Source organism: Microtus pennsylvanicus, chromosome 3, assembly GCF_037038515.1.
Source record: "Microtus pennsylvanicus isolate mMicPen1 chromosome 3, mMicPen1.hap1, whole genome shotgun sequence".
NCBI classification, from domain to species: Eukaryota; Metazoa; Chordata; class Mammalia; order Rodentia; family Cricetidae; genus Microtus; species Microtus pennsylvanicus.
This window is the reverse complement of record NC_134581.1, coordinates 83,866,557-83,879,760: the sequence shown is the minus strand read 5'-3', so window position 1 is coordinate 83,879,760 and position 13,204 is coordinate 83,866,557. Positions and strand designations below refer to the sequence as shown.

At 48.8% G+C, this 13,204-nt stretch overlaps 1 protein-coding gene across 4 annotated transcripts in view; it reads right to left on the bottom strand.

Annotated features, from left to right (window-relative positions):
- The window catches only part of Pknox2 (PBX/knotted 1 homeobox 2), a 275,213-nt gene extending 267,816 nt beyond the window's left edge, over positions 1–7,397 (bottom strand). For 2 of the 4 annotated variants that reach the window (XM_075966368.1, XM_075966369.1), the window contains exon 1: positions 7,146–7,252. The gene's annotated coding sequence lies outside the window, so the exon portion shown is untranslated. Of the gene's footprint in view, positions 1–7,145 lie in introns of all 4 variants that reach the window. The other 2 variants (XM_075966367.1, XM_075966370.1) reach the window with 2 other exon arrangements.
- Positions 7,398–13,204: the final 5,807 nt, after the last annotated feature.

The window sequence follows — 13,204 nt, the reverse complement described above, 5'->3', positions numbered from 1 at the left end:
AGCTCCTTCTCCGTGTTTGTGTCCTCAGGGAAGGAGCTGGTTGTGGCCACTCTTCCAGGCCCACGCTTCTCTTGCCTCCTCTGGTTAACAACGGGTGGGCACCTTTTCTCTCTCACGTCTGTATTCTCTCCCTCCTGGGTTTGTGTCTCCCAGACTCCCAGCTGCCCTGGGGGTTGGGCATCTATTTTTCTCTTCAGCCTCCAACCAACCTGCTAAATTCTCCATGCTGATCCAAGGGGCCCCATGCCTTGTCCCAGAAAAAAAAAATGTTTTTTTGTTTTTTGTTTTTAAAAAAGGAGGAAGCTGAAAGAGCCACCTATTATTGGTTCCTGTCCCAAAAAGCTGTGAAGAGTGTGGAGAGAGCCAGAGTTGAAACACTCTTTCTTCTGTGGCTGGCATAGTCCCGGGTGATACACAGTCTCTCCTCCACCTTACCAGCTATGCTCCGTTATCCCCCGGGTTACAGGTGAGGAAACAGAATCAATGATCTTGAGCCAGCCTCTAAACCCATACAAGGAACACAGAGTGAGACTCTAAATACACCATCTATGCTGGGGCCGGTGTCCTTGCCTCTGTAGGGCCCTCAGGCCAGGCTCCAGTAGTTTGTCTTTGTCGTTGTCAATGTCTAGGACTGTCCCAGGCACACCAATGGCACTGTAAGTTCTGTGCAAGGCAGGACAAGTGTTTGTGATGCCCGACATCTGGACAGCTACCTGTTCTCTCTATTCACCCAAATCAGAGCAAGCACATGAAGGCTCCTCCAAAGGCCAAGTAAAGAACAGCTGGATTTCCAAATTTGAGAGAGGGCATACACTAAACACAAAGACTAGTTCTTCATGAAGTGGGGGGAATTGAAAGACTGATACTCTGTGACTTACACCTTCTGTGACCCCCTTCCTGGCCCATCTGCATCTGTCCCTCTCCCAGCACAACCTCCCCCTTTGTTCCCCTAAAACGAGCTGGACAGAAACTGGCCACAGTCCTACCACGCAGAGAACAGTTACACCACCCCCCTGGTGTACCCCTCCAACACTGTCTGAAGCCTCCAGAGTCTGCCTGGGGCCCCAGGGCCAGCTGTTTTTCTCCACATTCCAGCCAAAAATAATATGAGAACCAGGCTGTTCGGTGGAGACTTAATCTAATCTTCATTGCTTCAGTTTTAAAATATCCTGCCTGGTTTAGGGTTTCTTCTTACACATGGGGGTGTGTTTTTAGTGAGATAGGTCTTAACGGCGACGCTCCTTCTTGTAATTAGAGACCCAGGCAGGCAAGGAAGACCTAGGGATAGGTGTCCAAGCCAAACATATCCCCCATTTGCATCAAGCTCTTTCCAAGTTCCATGCAGCACTGTGAACTGGGGTGTCCCAGGGCTTAATGTTTCCTCGTGCCTAAGGGTTCTAGAAGAGTTCTGGGAGAAGGACCCAGCTGTCTAACTATGCCAGCTTCTGCCTCTATCCTCAATCTCACCCACCCCTAATCAAAATGGAGACCAAAATGTGACCTGCTCACTGGGTTTCAAAATCCTGTGCTGGAGCTGAAGGCATCTACAGCAAGCACAGTTTTGGAGAAGTGATGGTGTAACTTCTGGGACTTTCTCACCTAGAATCTGCTTTGATCTGCCAGAATGGAGACTGTTAAGTGAGCTCCAGGCTATGGCTTCTTCCTGATCAGCACCCATCCTTCCCTCACACCCCAGCAGGACAAGACGTCACACGCCCTTCAGGACTGGGACCTTATTTCCCTATTGTATGAAAAAAGCAGAGACTGTATTTCTGGTCAATCAGATTCTGTGCCCAATGGAGGCACAAAGGATAGGATATTCCTGGGAACCACTGGAGGAGAGCCAGGCTGATTTCCCCAGTCCAGCCTTGACAACCTCTCTTGGCGAAGTGAACAGTATATGAAATCACAACAGATTTCAGATTCAAAGATGTAAAGTTAGGCAGAAGTTGCACCCTTTCACAGAAGTCCAGACACTCCTTCACAGAAGTCTAGAAACATTGTGAAGACAAGTTCTGGAGCCAGGCAAGAGAGGGAGTGCCTGAAGAAGACTATGACATTGCTGCTAGGAAGCCTCTGTGGCTGTCTTCTCTAGTCTTTACAGCAAGCCTTGGACTTGCCCCATGCCCACCCTTCATTCACTGCAACCTACCAAGGGACAGCACGTGCGGCATTCCACTCAACAGATGAAGAAACCAAAGCCTGGCAGCTGGGGGACCCGCTGGAGCCACAGAGCCAGGCCCTCAAATTCCAGCCCAAATACTAGCTCAGCACGCTGACCTGCCAGCCTTGATTAGTATCCCCTGCTTCCTCCATGTCTTCCTCCCTCCCCACCAGGTATTAGATTTAATTAAATTAGCAGAGCCCCATTGCGACCATCCTGGGCATTCTGTCTGGGTAGAACCCAGTGAGTGCAGCTCCTCCCTCTAAATTCTGCTTCTCAATATAATTCAATTTCCAATAAGTCATGGGTTTCATATGAAGGGTCTCACACAAAGCGTGGTGTATTGGTTAGATTCGAGGCTCATGGAGACTCATGATGATTTCATTTTCCATATTACTTCTTTTGCCTTTTCTTGATGGCACCCTTTCCACTGTCTCCATCCTAGAATCTATATTTTATTTGATCCAGACACTTTGACTCACATACTGTCACCTCTAGCAATTGCATCACACATTTATATATATATGTGTGTGTGTGTGTGTGATGGTGTGTATACATATATGCATATATGCACACATATATATTACAGTGTGGCAGCCCCAGTGCAACACAGCAGAGGATAAAGGAAAATTCATAACAGCACCATTTACTTGCCTCCAATTAAATTTTTTGAAATGTGCTCCATATTAAGCAAATCAAGAACAAAAGTCCAAAATTGGAGGTTGCACTTCTGAAAAGGTGGGGTGGTAGTGTAAATAAATACCAGGGAATTTTTGCAACATGTTGGAAGCCTATAAATTTTATTGGTTGTTTCTTTAATAAAAAAAATTTCAATTGCTAACAACACGGTATTATTAAGGTTCTAACGTTTAAGAATCTAATTTGTCCTAACTCTGTGGCGGTTTATATTGCCCGATGAGTTCAGGAAGGGCAAGGTAATCAGGTTGATCGCTCGCTCTGGTTCAGTTCCTAAATGGAGCTAATAGAGACCCTTTTAACAGCCAGCCTTCTGGTTCTTAGGCCTGCCTTGGTCTCTAATGAGTTACAGCCCAGGGTTGAAGATGGACATGGCAGAGAAATATAACACACACTCCCGTGCACCTATAAACTTTAAGGCCGAGAGAGAGGAAGTATGTTTCCAGTTAAGTTAGAACGCCATGAATTTAGGATTCTCCACTCACAAGACAGGAGTTCTCCTTATTTCATCACTAACTTACTTCAAATGTGTTTATGCAATTTATTGCTACTGAACTTCCAGGCAACTGGTGTAGAGTTAATGAAACCCAGCTTGGAGAAGCTCTGAGCTTTGAACAGCTAACCACAGTTTAAATGGTTATGACATGCGGTCAAAGCCACAGGCAGGCCCCACTACAGTTTCTGTGTTAGTCAAAATCCTTGTCATCTCACCTTCTGTGCCAAATAGATTCAAAGGCAGGCGGGAAAAAGGAAAGAAAAAAAAAACATGCTGAAAAACAGCCTGCCTTGTTCTTCCTCGGGTTTCCCAGCCCTTTAACCCCATCTATCTTACTGAACGGCAAGGCAAGGCCCCTCCCCCAGGTCCCAAGTAAATGTTTTAGTAACAGTCTGAATTGGTAATCGTGTTGAAATCCTGAATCCCAGGTTGGGTTGAATTAGGCAGTGTGGGAGGGGGCGACCAGGGAGGCACTGAACAACCTTTTAAAGGTAGCCTCCGAAGGATGTACAGACGAAAATGGACAGGCGAGAAGTTAACTCATCTTTCTGAATTACATGGACACTGACTTTTATTAATCCTCATTGTCACATAGTGTCCCCCCCCCCCCTTAGCTCTGTTCATGTGGGAACCCCAGCAAGCTCCCTCTTTCTAAATGGGCCCGTTTTGGAAGAGTAAAGGGGAGGTACTGGGTTTGTCGCTGCCGCACAATAAAAAGGCTCTTTTGAAAGCAGCACTTTCATTAACTTAAAGCAATCTATAGACTTAAAAGCACAGAGCAGTAAACTCCTAGAAAGGATCATAAAACAGCCAGTCTCGAGTTGGGTACACTTCGCTGCGATTTGCACGAGGCATTTTACTGTGGTCGTTGCTAGGCCCATCTCCAGTAACCCCCTGGCCCTCATTCCCTGCAGCTCCTCTTTCTCTAGGCTTTCATGCCTTTCGCTCTCACAAAAGGGAGGCGGTGACCGGGGAGTCTCGGTAGGGTCAGCGCTCCCTCCCCCGCTCAACTCTCGGCTGGAGAAGAGCGCGCAGGAATTCCAAGTCTGGAAAACAACAGCTCCGCCGCGGTAGCTGTTGCCGCGCCCCGGGCCGCGGTGGCCATTCGTGGGTTCTGCGGCTTCAGTGCCCCAACGGGCTGACTGGCTTTCTCAATTCAGGGTGCAAACGTGCATGGAGGAAATAAACCCCCAACACACACACACACACACACACACACACACACACACACACACACACACACCTCCATCACTCAACTACACTTTATCTAAATGACCAGAGTGTAACCCCCACAACCTCCCCCCGCCCCCAGCTCTTCCCCGCTGCAGGACCTCTTCACACTCCACTCACTGTTGAGCTAGGCCCAAACCTTGAGAAGGCAGTTTTAGTGTGAGATATGATCCCGCAATGAGAAACACCTCTACACTCCTACACACACACACACACACACACACACACACACACACACACACACACACACATTTGCACTAAGGTCCTGGGGCCTCAGGAAGGTCAGAAGGCAGAGTGAGAGGGCAAAGGAGCAGGAGATTGGGATAAAACCGTGTTTCTTTTGAACACCATCATTTCACAGATTTGGGTGTGTGTGTGTGTGTGTTTGGGGGGAGGGTGTCGTTTAAATCTGCTTTAGCTTGTTAACTTGGATTTTACCAGGCGATGAGCATTTGAATTCCCAAAAGTCAACATCCTGGAGAAGTCCCAAGAAAACGTGTAAGGGTAAGGAACCCCGAACTTCCTCCTGCCCCTAGCGCAGAACCTTGCACCGATGGGCCGGCCTGTGCGCTCTCCGACATTGCGGAGAATGAAGCAAGCACCGCTTGGGGGATGAACAGGCAGCAAGTCGGATCAGGGCTCCCGAGTTCGGAAGTATCTTTCCCTCGGCGTCAGCCACTACTCCACAAGCCCCAGTGGCACCTCGGTACTAGCAGTCCCCTTGCCCACGTCCCAGGGCGCTGTACCGGCGGACCACCAGCAATCACCTCGCCACGCTGCGGCCGCAGAGTGGCTGCGCCTGCAGGGTCAGGTCCTTGGATCCACTCCGAGCTGGGTGAGGCTACCTGATCACATCGCACGGAATCTCCCTAGATTTGTCTGCTTTCCGGGATCCTTCTCCTAGGACCCAGCCCTGAGCACCCCAAATCTTATCCTCCTCAAAACTGGCTTTGGGGGAGAAGCAACAAACATTCAGGGCTCATTCACCACGGCTGGGATCAACTACTTTTCTTGCCTGTGTTTAAGCTTATCTTCCCTCACGCTGTCAGGACCGATACACGCAGTTCTCCCCAGATTCCAATAGCCTGAACCCCAATAATGAGTCGTGATCCTGTGTTTCGGTCCTAAAAAACGTCACCCACTCAGGAGTCAGATGTAACTGGGAGCCCAGCGCCTACCTCCAGCCCTCTCTCTTTTGCCGGCGTGTAAACTACACAGCGACCCTTCCGTTCCAATTCTGAAAACAACCTTGGATCCTATAACCCAAACTCTAGCCTGCTCCAAAGCCCAGCCCTCCTTTTGGGGCTGATCCGCATCCCCCTCCCAATCCCAACCCGGGTCTCCCGCCCGCGCGGGAACCCTGGCTGCCCTGTGAAGGACTCTCCAGAAAGCTCGGCCCACTGCGCTCGTTTCTTTTTCGGCTTGGGAGCCCAGCAGATCTCCCTAGTCTAACTGAAAAGAAACAGAAACTTCATGTGGCACATTCAGGACCCTGACCCATCCCCTTCGGCTCGGGGTCGATTTCCGTGCCCACCCTCCCCTCCTTTTACGAATTCATCTCCTAGTTCTTCTCAAGGGCCCCTAATCCTCCCCTCCCCGCCCCAAAGACCCAACAATACGCAGAAAGCCAATGACCCTACAAATTCTCTCCCTACTCCCGGCTAGAGTCCCAGATCCTCGCCCCTCGGGTCCTGGTTTCTCTGACCCCCCACGCATGTTCTCCGGTCCCCTCTACTGATACTCCTGCAAACCTCCACTCTCCCTGCCTTCCCGGGCCTCTCAGGACGCGACCGCCGCCGCTTGACTCCAGCCACCCGGCTGGTCCAGACAAGGGCTGCTCCCGCTTCCAGCCACTTGAAGGCAGCTCCTGGCTAGTGACACCGAGTAAGCGCCAGCCACCGGACTCCTAGAGCCCGGGAAAGGAGAAGCCGAAGCCGGCCCGCAGTTCCCAGCCTAGCACCGCCGAGCGCCCAGCCAGGAGCCGCCGGCGCCAGGACTCAGGCGGACGCGCTCGTCCCTAGGCTCGAGTCCCGGGAAGCTCCGGGGGCACGGCTCCCGGCCCGCCCGTTCCAGGCTCGCGGGCCACTGCACTCTGAGTCCGCCGCCCGGCTGCTTGTACCCGCAGACAATGCGCGCCCGGCCCCGGGCCAGAGCGGAGCGGAGCGGGGCGAGGCGGCGGCTGCGGAGCTGCGCACCGACCGGGTCCGGGAGCGGGTGGGCCCCGCGCTTCTCGCCGCCTCCTCGCCCGGCCTCGCCTCCCCTCGCGCCGCTTCGCTCCGCGCTCTCCCGGCGCTTCCCCAGCTTCTCTCTGCACGCTCCCGCCGTCCCTCTCTGCTCTCTGCCTCCCTCCTCCCTGCTGCCTCCCTCTCTCCTCCCTGCTGCCTCCCTCTCTCCCTCTCTCCTCCTTGCCCTGTCGCAATGAATAATACTCTGGCTTGGGGACTGGAATAAAACACACGCGCTCTGAGGCAGCCGCCCGCAGCAGCAGCCGCCGCCGCTGCGCCGCCGCCGCCGCCGCCTGCAAAAGCGTCTCTGACATGGAAATGAATGACAGCTTACCTGATGCCAATCTTCATCAGACTGACACCGGCGTGACAACACAGCCTATACTTCCCAGCACTGCTCGGGACGTCAGCGGCACAGGGACCCGCCCCCCGGACTCTCCCCCCCCAGTCCCCGCGCGCGCACACCTCCCCTCTCCCCACTCCCCCTTTCTCACCCCCCCCCATCGCCCCCACCCACTTCCAGCCCCGTCCTTCCCAGGCGAGGAGCTGCTAGAGTGTCTCCCTCTACTGGAGGATAGGCTCAGACAGCAGAAGCGGGCCTGCTTGCTGCTGGCGAGAGGGAGCACGCACTGGGGAAGAAACCTCCAGATCTCACTCAGGTTGCCTGGCATAGGCAGCGCAGTGGACCCCAGAAATTCAGGCGCACCCCTACTCCATGTCATTCTTAGCGATCAGCTGGTGCAGAGTTCCAAGACAGCAGGTGCTGAAGAGATTGAGAAGAGGAGAAATTGTCTTTGGACCTCAAGAGAACCCCCAGAAAACAGAAGTCTTCCAACTGGCAAGATGTTCCCTCCATCACACCCCCACCCCATTCCTGCCTGGCTGGCCTCGTTTTTATGATTGCATTTGAATAATTCTCATTACCTTGGCCCCAGCAAAGGTGCTCAGATGGTTAGTTATCCCCGGTCTCAAGAGCTTTTTTTTTTTCTGCTGTGGGCTTCCTGGGGCGCTTGGTTCATCCAGGGGGTGACAGTATGATGGGATGGTTGAGGGGGAGCGATAAGAAGGGGAGAGGCTTTATCAGAAGCTTATCCCTGGGCAAATGTCAGGCAAGCGCCTGGAAACCACTGCTGCTTCTTTTTTAAAAGAAGTATATCCCAGTGTATCCTGGGAACTGGGGCCCAGTAAGGTTAGGGGCAGCTCTGTCTCAGCTTGGGTCTGCTGGGGTGACCTAATCTGTTCCAGACACAGAAAAGATTCTTCATCTAAGTCACGTCTGCAATGGAAGACCAAAGCAAGCCGGTGACAACCATGCATGTTACCATTTAGTCAACAAAGACAAGTACCTTACTAAGTGCCAAGTATAGGCTCATCCACCCAGGATGCAGACTGGCTCTTTTCCTACACAGAGGAGAAAAGGATCCCTTCTGCCCAAACAGAGGAGCTGCTTCAGCCTCGGGCAGGTAGCAGGTGATCCTGTAACCCTCTCACCAGGTTGGAAGCCTGGATGGAAGCCGAGACAAAGTGCCTGATAGAAGCAAAGGAAGCTGAAAGAAAAAAGATCTGACCCAAGAAGTTGGAACCTGTCCTTTGCTCCATTTCAAGCCTCTGGGCCACTCCTCCCCTGCCTCAGACACAGGCAACAATGAGAGCTATTAGATCCCAAGGCTAAAGGAGACTGCATCACATCCAGATGTGCTCTTTTCCCAGGTCCTGCCTGCGACTCCACATTCACCTGCAATGTTCCTGTGGGGGGCGGCGAGACAACTGTTCACCTAGAGATGCGCTGCTACAGATGGGATTGAATCCTCTCATCTTTCTGTAGATGCCCCCAAAGACTTTCACTAGGTAGATTTATGTCACCCCAACCTCTGATCTGTGGCCAAAAACTATGGCTGCTGACAGCATAATCGCTACTATATATTACACATTGTATAATAAAATAATAATAATGAATCCTCTCGCCCTTTTTATGTAGTACAGAAACGCCAGACTCACTAACCCAGACACTGGAGGTCAGCCTGCCATAAAGTCTCAGAGGGAAACCTGCGGCATAGATGGGGAGAGGAGCTATCCCTTTGGCCCTGCCCAAGACTTCCAGGAAAGGGGATTGCTCTCTTTTGGAGGGGGTTTGCTGTTATGAGAGCTAGTAGAGTCAGAGGGAGAACCAGGCTGGAGGTAAATATTTAGCTGACGAGCATACGATAGACAAAAGCCACATACCCTCCATCCATACTTATCCAAATCCTCATTTCCTAAAACCCAGTTCTGATGCCCAACTCATCTAAGACAGCAGACCCATGGGCATCAACTATTGACTTGTGGAGTCTTCTCAAACAGTACAATTGCCACTAATACCCTTTTCATACTTTGCCATGTGCATTGGAACTTTTAGTCACTTCAGCTTGCTTTGGCTGTTCTTGTAGCTCGCAAAGGCTTAAAAATGGTATCTAACATGTAACCATTCTTTTTATAACTGCTGAAAAGAAATGTTTATCCTCTGCCTACTAGTGGTAAGGGTAGCTTCGAGACAGAGGCCCACAGTACAACTCCCTTCCTCAAGCCACTCTTATTCTCATAGAGGGAGACAAACTTAATATATAAGGCAGTAAAAGAGCCATCCAAGATTCCAGCTAGCAAATAATTAATGAACATTTGTCAGTGTGTCAAATTCCTAGGTTCCACATCTAAATCCTGGATCTGTCCATGAAGAGTTAGAATAGAAATTAAGTTTGTAGAGTTTGTTCCAGATTTACAATGTATAAGTTGCAATTTCTTCCCCATCATCCATACATGAATTGTCACATGATTCAATGCTGCAATGGTAAAAGCAAGCAGTTTGCTACAGATCCCATCCATCACACATACATACGCACACACACACCTGCATGTTGGAGTTCTTAAGATTATCCATGACTTCTTTTCCTTCCACCTGTTTTTGTTTGTCCTTCAGATGAGCAGTCCACAGCAGGGAGTACCTCTATGCTCCAGATGTGTTCGGACAGTGGTCCAGTTGAATCTTTCCTGTATCATTCTATGAATGAAAATTTAGGACCTATCTGTATTGATCTGCCTAGGCTACTATAACAAAATACCACAAACTAGATGGTTTCAACAATAGACACTTATTTTCTCACCATTTGGGAAGCTGAAAGTCCAAATTCAAAGGCACTTTGCTTTCTGCGGAGGCTTATCTTCGTGGCTTTCCGATGCCACCTCCTCTCTGTGTCCTCACACGGCCTTTCCCCAGTGCATGCAACAGAGAGACAACTCTTGTGCCTCTTCCTTTTAAGAGGCCCCATTCCAATTGGATTTCAGCCCCAACTTTATGACTTCATTTAACCTTAATTACCTTATTAAAGGACCCATCTCCAAATACAGTCATATGGAGAGGTAGGGCTTCAACATATAAGTGGGTCAAGGGGTAGAGACAAGTCAGTCTTTAACACTGCCCATCTACCAACTCTTTCCCTTCCCAGCTTAATTGTTTTTAAATGAACCTTGAGAGAATGTGATGGGAGACAATATCTCACTTTCTCTTAGGATCCCTAAAGCCTGGCATTATGCCCAGAATAGAAAACATATTAAATAAATGATTACTGAATGGAACAGAACGTATTTCTCCATCATGGCTCCAGTTGTAGGTAAAAGACTTCTCACCTGGGGTACTTTGTTTTCCTAAACGGTCTAAGAATTTCTGATTCTTACCCCCACAGACAGAATAGTCTTCCTAAAACAAAAATTGGATTACAAGGCTGGAGAGATGGCTCAGAGGTTAAGAGTACCCGATGCTCTTCCAGAAGACCTGAGTTCAATTCCCAGCAACCACATGGTGGTTCACAGCCATCTATAATGGGATCTGATGCCTTCTTCTGGCATGTAGGCATACATACATGCAGACAGAGCACTCAGACCTAAAAAAATACATAAAGCATAAATTTTTTAAAAGGTTTATTTATTTATTTATTTATTTATTTATTTATTTATTGTGTACACAATGTTCTGTCTGCATGTATCCCTGCATACCAGAAGAGGGCACCAAATCTCAATACAGATGGTTGTGAGCCACCATGTGGTTGCTGGGAATTGAACTCAGGACCTCTGGAAGATCAGCCAGTGCTCTTAACCTCTGAGCCATCTCCCCAGCCCCATAAAACATAAATTTTTTAAAAAAGATCGGATCACATTTTGATTTCCCCTCAAAATCACAATGATTTTTATTACCTAAGAGATTTAGCATAAAGGTTGGCTGAAATTTTCAATAAATAATAAAAATAATTTGCATATATACACACAAAATGGGATATTATTCAATCACAAAAGAATAAATGTTATCAGTCATGGCATCATAGAATGGAAGGACATCACATTAAGTGAAATAAGTCAGCCACAGAAAGACATAAGCCAGTGTTCTTATTTATATGTGGAAGATAATAAGTTGATGTCAAGTAAGTACTGAGCTGATTATGCAGTACACACTGGCAATATTAAAATATCACACTGTGATTCATAAATACACACAATCACTATATGTCAATTACACATAAGAAGTATTTTTTTTAACAAGGATATAGCTCAGTTAGTAAAGTCTTTGCCTAGAATACAGGAGGCCCTGTATTTGATTCCTGGTACCACCACATAAGCCAGGAATATGGTAGCTCATGCCTATAATCTCAGCTCTTAGAAAGAAGAGAAAGTTCAAGATCACCTTCAACTATATAGCAAGTTTAAGACTACCATGGAGTATAGGAGACTCTACCTCAAAAACTAATAAAACAACAACAAAACCCCCACAAAGATTGTTGGGCTATAAAATAAAAAGGAGGGAGGGACCTTGCCTCTACAAAATGTGGTCTTCAAATTCCTCCTCCTCCTCTTTCTCTACTTTTGTTTCTTCTTCCTCCATTTCTTTCTTCCCCTCCTCTTTTCTTCCTCCTCTCTCATCTCCCTTATATTCTTCTACTTACTTTCTCTCCCTCCTCATTCCATCATCCACTGGATCATAGTGTATGGATTGCCTGCATCAGAACTTCTGGATGTTTTGATTCAGGGTTCCAGGTCCAATTCTTGAGAAAGTAGTCCTAGTAAGGGCTCTGGAATCTATATTCTAGGAACCCTGTGATGGAGAGCTTTGGGGACAACCATTCCTGATACTGCTAGGCTCTCGGGTCCCAAAGCAAACCCTGTGCCCTTTCTCTCCCGTATTGGCTCTGGCTATTTCTCCAGCTAAGTCCTCAGTGCCATTTCATCACCACACTCTGTCTCTAAGACTTAGCCAAAACATCACCTCTTTTAATCATGATCTTGGGTCTCACTCCAACTTTTGGGTCACCAGGACCTGGCTCAGATCTCCAGGCTGCCACAAAGTAACCGGCCATCTGGGATGTTGCTGGTGCTCGCGGATCTTTGTTTCTGCATTTATAAAATGAGGGTGGCAATAGAAGCCAACTCATGGGACCATGGGGATTAAGTAGAATCGTGAATGTAAGGAGCTTAGCACAGTCCCTGGCACACGAGAGGCTCTTCAATACGCGGCAGCCATTAGCTTTAATAGCTCTTTACCCGGGGCTACCACAGCACTTTGCTGGGACTTTGATTAGACTGCCTATTTAATTGGCCTGAGGAAGAGGGACACTGTATACCAAGAGTGTTGTGACCGGCCCTGAGGGCCATAACACAGATAGTGGAAGTAAAAGAAAGAGGAAGGGGAATGCTGGCTGCCATGGCCTCCTTTCCCATCCTGGACCCTGGTGCTTGAGGGGCCAGGGCCAAAAGAGAAAGGTTCACTTCTTTCCTGACAAAGCACAACAGGACTCTGTAGAATCCAGGCCATAGTAAGTCTCCTGAAAGGTGGGGCCACTGAGTTCTAATTAGAATCCAAGCTCCTGGCCCAGCTTGGATTCCTCACTTTTCCCTTGCCTTCCCTTCCCTTTCTTTCCTCCCATCTTTCTTCCTTCTGACCCTGAGAAAGCAAGCACCGTTGCTGATTCTTTCCCTACCTCTGAGGCAGGAGGACAAAATTTGACCACTGGGTACATAATGGCAATATAATCTACAAGCAGTGATGGCTTCCTCTTTGCCTCTGTTTCTTAGCGCCTCTGCTTCTCCAACTACACATACAGGTGCATATGCATTTCTCTCTCTCTCTCTCTCTCTCTCTCTCTCTCTCTCTCTCTCTCTCTTCTTTCTCCCTCTCAAGTGTGCTTGCTTGCCCAACCTTCAACTCCAGATGAGAGTCTGTAAGGCAGTAGTTCTCAAGCTTCCTAATGCTGCGACCCTTTCATAGAATTCCTCATGTTATGGTGACCCCCAACCACACAATTATATCATTGCTACCTCATAACTGTAATTTTGCTAATGTTATGAATTATAATATAAAGGGGTCTCGACCCA